Below are 12,966 nucleotides of genomic sequence, written 5' to 3' on the forward strand. Positions count from 1 at the left end.
CTAAGCGAACAGGAGGTACAATCACAGGAGCCATCGATATGGTGGCAAATAAAATAACGTTAACGTACGTTCCTGTTGTTGTATCTGATCTCGGAAATAAACTTTATGCGGATAGTGTTCCCGACATCACAAACCGAGCTCCTACATCTTGTTGATTCGACAGATATTCTTTGGTGTTTTGTTGCAACGGCATCAACACAATATATATGAAATAATCCAAATTTTCTTTTTGGTTTCACAGTGTCAAATCTGGAGGTCCTGAGTGGACAATATATGGAGAAACAAACTAATGTTTGGATCAAAATTCAAAGCCATTGTGCTGTTGCAATTTGGAAGTTTTATTTACAAGGACGATTAAATGCTGGTGTCGGCAGCATATACAACTGGAGATTAGAGGTATCGACGGATAAAACCACATGGACAACTCTGTGCAGAGAAATCGGTGTTTTTGACGCGGCTAGGCAACGGTTTATTTTCGCTGATGCTAACAGGGTTAACACGTATATTTACCATCGGATATATGATGTCAACGCAGAAAGTCATTATCCTGCTTTTTGACAATGTTTCAGTTGTACACGATTGATGATTTAGTATAAAGATTGCGATTTAGGGTAGGTTTAATGTGTTAAACCTATGCGATCCAATTTAATGTGAAATTAGTTATAAATCTGTGTTGATCCTCCGTCGATCATAGTTGCAAAAGGGTTTTATAACACCATACACAACTATAAATAGCTGACGTTCATCATCTGTACCCCGAAAGCAAAACTCAAGCAGTTAGTGAAATTGCTAGAGTAAAGAGTTTAGCATTCTAATCACCTGATCTACACAAAAGCAAAGACAATTTTGTTAGAGTTTCTGGAAGGCGAAATCCAACTCTAATAAAAGCTATCAGAGACATTCGTATTATTAGCAAGTACTGTCATCCACATTATTGCGAGGAACAGCGATTACGAGTTGAGTCGCTGTTGACAAAGACGTTGTTCGAGTTTAACAGGGAAATTATATGACAATCAACAAATAAAAAACAAAAACAAGATCGAATACAAATGATCATGATGAACATGACGAGTTAGCTGAAATAACAAATAGACGTTCGAAAAATCGCAGGATAGTTTTGCCAAACGTAGGATATTTCGTGTGTTGGGTGTGGACTATCCCAACAAAATGAAAACGTAATACGAGATAGCAGATAATCATGATGATGCTAATTCGTTAGCGACATATCTAATACTAGAAAATTATCTGACAAAAAGCGACCACAAAATGTATTCTGAGAAACAAATAAAATAGCAGTAAATCATATTGAGTCTAAAACTGAGTCTTACAGCGATGCTGAACGAGACCTGTTTTATCAAACAATCGATGACATAACATGTATCAGTAATACTATGAAACCTGTTGAGTATGGTATATTTGACTGTATTCTCGCCACATTTTATTTATTAAAGGATGGAAGCTAGAAAGCTACTGACATAAACAAAATATAAAAATGTAGAAGATTTGTTTGTGTGGTGTCTACACTTACCCGCAGATGAAATAAACGTGGACACTGATCAACGTGGAATTTTGTCTTTTGGAACAGTATATGCAATTATTGCACAACCTATGATACGTGATAATATTAGAATAAATGATTTAAGATTTGTATTTATGTTGATCATGTTAAAGATCTTAACCAAAACAGCGTGAATGATGTGGCCGAAACACCAACGAGTTTTGAACCTCCACTTACTGTGATCCATAGAAATGCTCTTGATGATGTTAGGTATAACGATACATCAACTTACTGTGATCCATAGAAATGCTCTTGATGATGTTAGGTGTAACGATACATCAGCTTACTGTGATCCATAGAAATGCTCTTGATGATGTTAGGTGTAACGATACATCAACTTACTGTGATCCATAGAAATGCTCTTGATGATGTTAGGTATAACGATACATCAACTTACTGTGATCCATAGAAATTCTCTTGATGATGTTAGGTATAACGATACATCAACTTACTGTGATCCATAGAAATTCTCTTGATGATGTTAGGTATAACGATACATCAACTGAAGTATATTATGAATATAACAATTTTATTGCTGATCCTGTTAATATTAAATTTAGTGATCTGGTTAATAAAGCGGTTGCTGACAAAACATTTAATTTTAAACATTACAATTTGTTAGCAAAGTTTTATAAGGACAAAAAAGGATGTAATCGACTTCAACCAGATATCATCGAGTCTCTAAGAGAATGACAGTCACGAGCTGATCAAGTACTACATGTGGTATCATAAAAAACTGTATTGTATAAGATGCGCTAAGAAATATTACTGCATAATCATTAGCATGTTAAACTATATAACGAGCGTGTTAACAACAGCAGGAACACGATTTAGTTCTTGACACGATACCAAAGAGAGCTTTGAAATATGAGAAACAATATTCGGTAGATTTTGTGTGAAATACGAAATACAATGGAAGATATTACTGTGGAAGATACAGCGCCAAAGATGGAGAGAATTCTCTTGCAGGGTGAGGGTGGAAGCAGGAAAATTACTCACTATTCAATTAACGACCTGCCACTACGCCCCATCACTTATCCCCTCAGTATATTACCCAGCAGTTTAATACCCCAATGATATTACCATCATTTACAAATACAGATACAAAATCAAACTAAAGCAAATGACGACGAGCGACGACGAATTTAATTGTTAATTCATATTGTGTAGGCTTTACCGCAATACGATTATATCCCGTCAGTTTAAGTGTACACAAACACAATCTGATAAGAGTGAATGACATTAGCTCTTTAATCTGTGATCAGTATATACTATTGTGTTGGCTTCGTGAAACTATTGACCATCTTTATGATCCAATATCAGATTGTTAGAACCTGATTCTCGTATCAGCGGTAAAATAAACATGTACTTATTCCGTCGTGATGATTAGTGTTATATTATTGCAAAAGCTGAGATATTGAAAATATCTCGAGAAGTCTCCTGTAATTCTATACAAAATATAAAAGATAGATGCAGTACGATTGCTAGAAATTTCATAGTAAAATTTGTTGTGAAATATATAAGTAGTCTTATATTACGGATTTTTCTCAACAAAAGTTGTTTTCGTAGCTGTTTAGACTAACTTTAGGGGGGATATAGAGTGGGGGAGAATCATGATATCGTCCAATACAAAATAGGATTTTGGCTAGAATCCCATTATAACAGACTACTTCGATTACTATAACCATATCATTGATAATCTGAACGCATACACATATTGATGCATACCAGGTATAAAAAATAAACTAGTGTCGATGGTCTTTGCCAGATCTAGTTTAATCAGGTACGCAACTGAATCAACATTTCAACAAAAGGGTGAGTCTTATTAACAATTTCACCTAATAAGTAAAGCAAATAATGCAGTAAACAGATGTACGTATCCTGTCTTTTTCATTTGTCAGATGATATTGGTTGATTTCCACTTTAAATATGGTTACATAAATAGCCTTACCAAACTAGTATCTCATTTTTCATGCAAATAAAGACTTAGAGGGAATAAAGCCTCAAAAATCATTCATTGGTACTAATCTTTAAATCTGCCATAAAAGCTAGTGATCATTCCAATGCCTCTAATCACCAGAAACATTAACGCGATTCTGTAGTTACTCGAACATGCACCTCCAGGTTCAGGTGGTTGATACTTTATGGCAGAGAAAATATAACGTATCACTTTGAGTTCAGTACTTTGCTCTTACTTATACCATTTCTGAGTAGCACAAGACGATTATTCCAATTTGTCAAAATGAGGGTCAACTTTCGAGACATAATGCTTCATGTGATAAACCGAAAATTATACACTGAAGCATTATCCTGCTAATTATTTATAAACGTTTTGTTATACTTGAAAACTTTGACATGTGGCTAATAGCTCAGATGAACATTATAAATCAATGGATGATGACGTATGTACTCTGGAAGACAAGACCAGCTTTTAATATGATAAGTATTTCATCATTTATATTATTATTATTATTATTATTATTATATCCGATGCTTCAATCAACATTTATTTGTTTATTCATAGTCCCAAAATACTAACATGGAATCGGTAGGGGGTTGTTTGTATCTATTTAGGGACAATTTGATATAATTAATTTTTGTTTTCATTGAAAATTATAACTCAGATTTTGTAGTCTTAATTCAAGGTATGCTTTTCTCATTTCATACGCATTTTTGAATTAGGTTGATGATTATTACGGATTTTATAATTCCGCTGTCCTTGATATATGAAAGGAGTTATTCTTCATTATGCAATTCATTTTTCTTCTCTTTAAAAAAAATGGGTGAAAGAAAGAGATTTGATTACATAAAATCGGCAGATGCGGTTATAAAATAAATCAGTTAGACAATATCTTATCATATCATACCAGCGATATCGAATGATGGAGAACTACAAATGACAAAGAAAACTGGACCGGTAAAGCCCCTCCAATTTATATATCAATATCTGTAATCCAGTCGCTTACGTCCCCTAGCTAATACTTAGTTTTAGACAAAACCTTTATCGCACTTTTCAACGCCCACCTCCGAGATAGAAATGCATGTTATTGTTAAATGGTCTACAGGTGGCGCTGTGTGTGCATATATTACCTGTATCATAAGGATCAGGGCTCCTGGAGGCTGATATAAGGACGGATACAACATAAATTAGAATTCCTTCTTATATTAAACGTACAATGATTCCTTTCGAATTTCTCAGTTTTATCTCATGACTGTTTCAAGATATTTGTCTTGTAATTGGCTGTCATACGCTCTCCATGTTTTTAATATAAATGGCGATATTGTCTTTACTGTAATGGCGGATTGAAAAAGAAAAGATCATCTGCTTAGTCAGTGGTCTGAGCATATTTAATTCTGAATTTTGAGATATTTAGTAACCAAAGAATTGACCTTCCTAAACATGATTGGTATAAGCATTTTTACGGAGATATAATTATACTGAAAAATTCAAGCTAAAACCCTGATTGTCAAATAGTTTATTTCGGTAACCACACATGTACGCGTGAAACCATTATGGGGTTTTTTGGCTCCATTAAAAGCATATAGTAGTGCACATTAGGCTGAGTTCCTTCTAAGAGGAAATTATATATGGTTTAAAAATTGTTTAAATGTAATGCATTTATACAACCATCAAATGTATTTTAGGAGTTCAGTAAGCAGCTTTTTATAATGTTTTTTTGTTTTATTTTTTGACTCTATCCGGTTACAAAAAGAAAATGCGAAAAACATCTTCCAAGTCATTATTTAAAGCATATAAACTGCTTCTTTTTGCACAAAAATATTTATGTCGATTTGAAATCGTATTATACGTGCAAAAGGTTTAAATTCTTATATAGTCTGCAAGCCTACAAAAACAACACACTATAATGACTGTAGAATGCAAGAGCATGTAATGACGGTCTGAATCACCTATACAAGCACCTTCTTCACACCCTTCTCATTAACCACACAGAAGGTATTCAGGTCTGTGTGCATGTGGGGGCGGTGATATTATGAATTGTGGCTGAGTTCTTAATTGTTATGTAGCTAGTCGACAAATAATTACTCTCTAATATGTTTGACATAGATGATTAATTTTCTTGTAAAGGCAGATGGACAAGATTTCAGCTTGTCAAAGGTATTGAAAATGAATATAGACACATAACCTTCAGATGCTCAATTATATATTTAATATTGCAATTAACGATTGTGTGTAATGCATCATTTTATATAATTCTCTCCCTATTTGAAATTGTTTGTACCAACACCATAGGCCCGCTTCGCTTGACTGGATCGGATTAAAAATATTGATATATGTGCATAAATTGTAAAGTATATCATATGATGTGTACCTACGTGATCATGTGCTCGTACCAGACATAAAACTTACCACTGTGGAAGGTACGATATGGTTGGGGTGGGGTGCTCCAATGATTCTATTTAAATTGTTATAGAAGTCCCACCCAGGCTCGATTTTGTTTGGAAGTTAAATTAGTGAAAGATAGATGTAAAGCTCCGAGATCCCATTCAGCAATGCCAACGGATAAATGATTGAATATAAAAAATGGATCTTTTCAACGAAAGTCAATTTAATAAGAATTCAATAGTCAAGTGTCTCAAATATCTGAAGCACTCTCCTTCTGCGAAACACTGTGATAGACTATTGCATCATTTGATAAGTAGTCTGAAATAGCTTTCCACCTGTCATTGTATTCTACCCATCTATGTATTCTTTTCCCCTATTCACTTGTGAGAAAGCTTGCCATTATCTTCTCGTGGGTCGGTGGTTCATTACGGGGTTTTCCAGGGTTCTTTATCCACCATTACTACTGGTCGCCATGTATAGAATATCGTGTGCTGCAAAGTGGCGTTAAACGCCACAAAAACAGCAGGAAAAAAAATCCTCTATCCCTCCAATTCCTTTTCCTCTTCATCCCGACTTTCTCCAACTTCCTTCTCCTTCTCGACTTCTCAATAATCCTCCCCCTCCGTTTTCTCCTTATCAACTCCTTTTCGTCCTTTTCCTCAACTCTCTATCTCTACCGACTAGACTTGATGCCTCCGACAACTCTGCTTGTCTCACTTCCGTCTCCCCTCTTAGGTCTCGCTGGATAGTATAGTATTTTGACACCCCCTAATTGTTAAAGTAGAAGGCATGAACCTAATTATCGTAAGCCTAGCATTTATAAATTCACACATAAGCTAAATCTGTAATGTGCTTTCGATTTACTTTGAGTTAGGCTTGGAAATGGGTTGGCTTGTTGGTGACTGCCTGTCACAGTTAGATGAGCACTGTATTTCAAATGTATAACTTGGGCTGCAAATGAGCAGCCGACTTGGCTAACGTATTTACGTGTGTCTGCTACAGAGGTAAATATAAAAAATCTAGATGGTTGAGGGGTGATGAAAGGTATGCTACTTTGTTATAGTACTAGTGAATTTTATTCATGCATAAGGCACATACCTTTTTTTTAGCTGCCTTGCCACAGGCTAATATTCAAATAAGCTATTTCTTGTCAAAAATGAATGTAAAATTTAGGGGTTGGTGGCAATGATGGTTCAGTATAATAACCACCAGTTGCATCAAGAATTAACCTGACTACTGCTTTCTACAAAAAAAGCATTAACTTATTTTTATTTGTATTTCCAGTTTAAAATTATTCTCATTTTTCTGTAATTGGTAATTGATGGATGAAAATTCACCAGATCAACTGTCCAGTTAATAATAATTTCAGTCTGGTCAAATGCGATTCACTGTGCCATTAATCATTTCCTTATTACCTCCATATCTTGAATCTGACATAGTTGGATATTCCAAACACACACTTCATATAGATTTGATAGCACTTAATCATAGTAGAAGAAGATAGTTAACTCAACAGTTTTAATCTTACCAGGTATTTATTGCTCCTGATCCATACTCCTAATGAACAACAAAAGCCTTATAATTTTCATGCTATGTGATTTAATTAAAGTATTTCATATGCTTATTCAGTTTCTTAATATTTTCAGTACATACTTAGCACATTATTTTTAATGATAGAGTGCCTTAATTTAATGCTTTTACATACACATCTACTCATATGTACTGCTTCAATACATATATTTCATCTTATTTCCAGAAATGTAAATTATAATGTCCTATATATAAGAGGTGATATTGCTAACAGCAGGACATCAAAATATTTATTGAGAGTAAGACACACCAATTGTTGTGCAACTTTCATATGAACAAATATATCGGCGCCAGTTTCATTGAAGTTGTTGGTGAGTTATGCTAAATGGGTGTCCCTTTCTACATGGTGTTTTTTTTCTCCTCCCCATTTTTACTTTGCATGATTTTCTATTTGCTTTACATTCATTTCTATGCAGGCGACAATCAATAGCAAAACAAGCTTCTAAATAGAAGCAATTTCAACAACTTTATGTGCCGGCCAGTATGAAAATGAATTAAAGGTGACCTTATTAGTGTTCTTAAATACATTATCCATGCATAATGTTTTAAGTACTTAGCATGTACATACTGCAGTTATTTTACCAGAAATTCAGCTTGGCTTCTTGTATATCTTTTATTCACTAATATTTCAAATTGCATGAATGGTTGTATTATTTGTGCTCTCTGATATCTCTGATATCGCTAGGCACTAACAACACACGGTATATTAGCTATTAAAAATGATGAAACTGGGATATTATAAGGAAATTGTATGTTTCGGAGGGGAAAGTAATATATGAAGTATAAAGTTGTCTCATAGTTGTTGCTCTGTTTGATAGATTTTGGTCATCGATAAATTCAATAAATCATATGATACCAATAATTTTGAATTTTAAAATTCTTAAGGTTGCGTTTTATTTAGAATTGGCCAAAGTTTTGAAAATAAGAAGATTTTCCCTTAATCAGATTGCTGTTTGTATTCTTAATAACCGGTGTCATTATTTCAGTCTTGTCAAATGTGATTCACTGTGCCATAAATCATTTCCTTTTTACCTCAATATCTTGAATCTGACATAGGTATTCCAAACATACACATCATATATATTTGATAACACTTGATCATAGTAAAAGAAGGAAGTTAACTCAACAGTTTTAATGCTACCAGGTATTGCTCCTGATCCATTCTCCTAATGAACATCAAAAGCCTTATAAGTTTCATGCAAGGTGATTTAATTAAAGTCTTTCACATACTTATTCAGTTTCTCAATATTTTCAGTACATACTTAGTATATTTTCCTAATGTAATGATAAGAGCCTTCATTTTATGCTTTTACGTACATATCTACTCAAACGTAATGCTTCAATACACAGAATTCATCTCATTTCTAGAAATGTAAGTTATAATGACCTATATATAAGTTCCGGGTTTTATTTTCTTGTATGCTTCAAGGTGTACGGGAGCACACCGGCCGAATTGATATGGCTAACAGCATTACAGCATCAAAAAATGAATTGGGAGTCAGACACACCAGTTGTTGTGGAGCTTTCACAGGAATAAATATATGTGCGCCAGTTTCATTGAAGTTTTTGGTGAGTTATGCTAAATGGATATCCCTCTCTACATTGTGTTTTGTCTCCTCCTCTATTTTACTTTGCATGATTTTCTATTTGCTTTAGATTCAATTCCATCCAGATGACAATCACAACCAAAACAATCTTCTAAATAGCAGCTATTTTAGCAACATTTTATGATTTCCAGTATGAAAATGAATTAAAGGTGACCTTCTTAGTGTTCTTAAAATACATTATCCATGCATATTGTTTTATCAACAGATGGGATGAATCTGGGTATAGAATTTCATTGTGCAAGTTTCCCAACTGATGTGGTTCAGTTTACAAAGATTGGTCCACACATTTGATGTTAACTGCTGAGTTGCCTCCCTTACAGTCTACCTTGGATTTTTCTATTCTAGAATATATTTGACCTTCTTCATGAAATCAGTGAGAATTCTGGTCAGTTTATATATGCAGTGCATGGTTTTCATTATTTCATGTACTTATCATGTACATTCTGCAGTTGTTTTACAAGACATTCAGCTTGACTTGTTTTATATCTTTTATTCACTACTATTTCAAATTGCATGAAGAGTTCTATTCGTTGTGCTCTCAGATTTCTCTGATATCACTAGGCACTACCAACACAGGGCGTATTAGCTATGAAATATGATGAAACTAACACATTATAATGAAATTATATGTTTCAGAGGGGAAAGTAATACATGATGTATAATTCTGTCTCATAACTGTTACTCTGTTTGATAGCTTTTGGTCATCGACAAATTCAATAATCATAGGAAACAAACAATTTTGAATTTTAAACTTCTTAAGATTGCGTTTTATTTAGAATTGGCCAAAGTTTTGACAATAAGATTTTCCCTTAATCAGAATGTTATTTGAATTTTAATAACCGGTGTAATTTTTTCAGTCTTGTCAAATGTGATTCACTGTGCCATAAATCATTTCCTTATTACCTCCACATCTTGAATCTGACATAGTTAGGAATTCCAAACATACACATCATATAGATTTGATAACACTTCATCATAGTAAAAGAAGGAAGTTAACTCAACAGTTTTAATGTTACTAGGTATTGCTCCTGACCCATTCTCCTAATGAACAACAAAAGTCTTATCAGTTTCATGCAAGGTGATTTAATTAAAGTATTTTACGTACTTATTCAGTTTCTCAATATTTTCAGTACATACTTGTTATATTTTCCTAATTTAACGATGAGTGCTTTAATTTAATGCTTTTACATACATATCTACTCATAGGTAACGTTTCAATACATAATTTCACCTTATTTCCAGAAATGAAAGTTATAATGACCTATATATAAGAAGTTCAGGGTTTTGTTTTATTGTAAGCCTCTTCGTTTATGGGAGCACACCTGCCGAAGTAATATTACTAACAGAGGGACAACATCAACACTTTATTGGGAGTCAGACACACTAACTGTTGTGAAGGTTTCACAGGAACATGTATATCTAATCTTAGGACTAAGCTGTAACACTTAAGTGGGAAGTCGCGCGATTCAACGGCTGTGTTGATTCAATATGCTGGATCTTCTCTCTAGTCACGGTAAGCTTGCGTATGAGATTAACACTAGCCTGCGGCAATGGCTTAGACATCCAAACTATGATTTGCAATAATACCTTAGTTGATACACGACGTACGAACTGGGGCTGAGCAAACGTGACACTCACACTTGTAAATAAAATCGAAATTATTGCCCCAAAATTACTCCAAATGCAAATTTGCTTTACTACACGCAATAAAAGAAACAAAATCATAACGAAGATACACGCTAAATACTGTCACGAATATACACACAACATATTATTATCTACAGAGCGATATATGCCATTTTAGCGTTCCTGTTCATGAAATCGGTGCATACATTATCGCTCCTTTTACGTACCTGATCTGCATATGTTACAGATGTAAGAACAGCGACCATCGCATGAAGCATCCATTAGACAATTTCGCCTGCGCGAGATAGGCGAGGGGTTAGTGGTTGGTTTCCAATATGAACTTCCGCCCGTATAAGTACCACTCGAACCGAGATATCCCAAATTCGAGGCATTCCCTCTCCGATAATGAGTAGTTCTTCTCGGCGTCAGACAGTTTCCGACAGCCGAACTCGACAGGAAAAAGCGTTCCCTCGTGCTCTTCAGTAGTACTGCTCCCATGCCTGTGTCACATGTGTCATTGCGGAGTACGAAATCTTTGGACAGATATGGTAAACGGACAAGATCGCGAACGTCAGCCTATTCTGCAGCGTTAGGAAAGAGTTAGGAAAGAGTGTTAACACGCATTAATCCAAATAACTTTACTCAAGGCACATTTTCTGGTCAGTTCAGGCAACGGCCCTGGAATCGCACTGAAATTATCCACATACCGGTAATAACGGCCAGTCCCAGGAAACACCTCGCTTCAGCTTTCGTGGTGGAGTTTGCAACGTTTCGCAGCTGTTATACCTTCGACATCTCTGGGGATCGCGTGCCTTGCGTGTGTCCTAAAGAGTCCAACTTCCGAAACCCAAGGTGGCATTTGGAAGGGCAAGCCGTCAATCCCGCCTGAGTAATCGCTCCGAAATCAAGCTAGCAGAGTGAGTTTTGCACCCCAAGTCTCTGTGGCTAGCAAGCGATCATCGTGGAATTGTGAAAACCTGTTATCGAGAAAAGGCTCCAACAACTGCCGCATCATTTTGTGAAAACCCTGCGCATTCTGGACTCCGAATGGCATGATTAACCAGTCGTAGAGCCCATCGGGAGTTTCAACAGAGAGCTTTGCACTATCTTCCTCCCTTACAGGAATTTGCCAATAGCCCTTGGACAAATCCAACGTCAAAAAATATTTCGCTTTCGAGAAAGAAGCGAAAACATGTTCTGGGTCAGGCAGCATTTCGACTTGAAATTCTGTCACCTGATCCACCTTCATGTAGTCGACACAAAACCGATGTGTTCCATCCTTCGTCAGCGGTAAGACTACAGAAGAGCTGTACGGAGATTCGTCGACCTCGATTACTCCGATAGCAATCATCTGTTTCTCTTCTCTTCCGACTTGTCCTTTCCCGGGGAGCAAATGGTATGGTTTCTGCTGAACTGGCCGGTCGTCCACCAGCTTTAACCCGAGCTCGACAAGCCAAGTTCTCTCGGGTATTTCCGTAACCGCATCGGAATACCGTACCAACAAAGTCTCTATCTCTTCCCGATGCTCCGTAGTCAACGCTGGGTTACATTCCACGTCCAAGGGTGTCTCAGCCCTCATTAATGGACAGCTCGGGACAGTGTTCACACCTTCCGTATTGCCTTCGTCTTCCTCTGTGATGATTGTTGCGACGACAAAATCGCTGATGGTCTCTCTTTCTCGGTATCTGTTCAACTTTCCCCGGCTACTAAGTACGGCCCCTCCAACAAACGTGCAGCTTCTTGTGTTCTTGGGACAACATCAACAACACTTTGTCACATACTTTATTTTGGCGTGGTTTCGCTCGCTTGTTGCAATGCTCCGCCTGACGTTACTCGCTTGAGGTTCTCCTGTGCGAGGGAACAAACTTCCTCCAGTTGCTAAATTACTGATAGGTAGTAGTACTTCCTTGACAGCGTACTCGTCCGTCCACAGCAGTCTCAGTACGGCGATTGGGCCACGTTCGGTCATCCCATACAAGAGTTCAATGGGGGAAAACAATAAACTCGCCTGTGGTACTTCCCGATATGTGAAAAGCCAATATTTGAGGTCGTATTCACGCATCTTCTTAATCGTATGTTTCAGAGTCCCATTAAACCGCTCAACCAGTCCGTTACATTAGGGGTGATACGGTGTAGTCGTGATGTGCTAAACGACATCAGTCGGTTCACCTATGCCTTCACGCGATTCATTAATGGTGTCCCTTGATCGATCAGGATCTCGTCGGACACTACGTCACTAA

The sequence above is a fragment of the Sinohyriopsis cumingii genome, chromosome 6 (assembly GCF_028554795.1).
Source record: "Sinohyriopsis cumingii isolate HCF-2022 chromosome 6, ASM2855479v2, whole genome shotgun sequence".
Taxonomy (NCBI): domain Eukaryota; kingdom Metazoa; phylum Mollusca; class Bivalvia; order Unionida; family Unionidae; genus Sinohyriopsis; species Sinohyriopsis cumingii.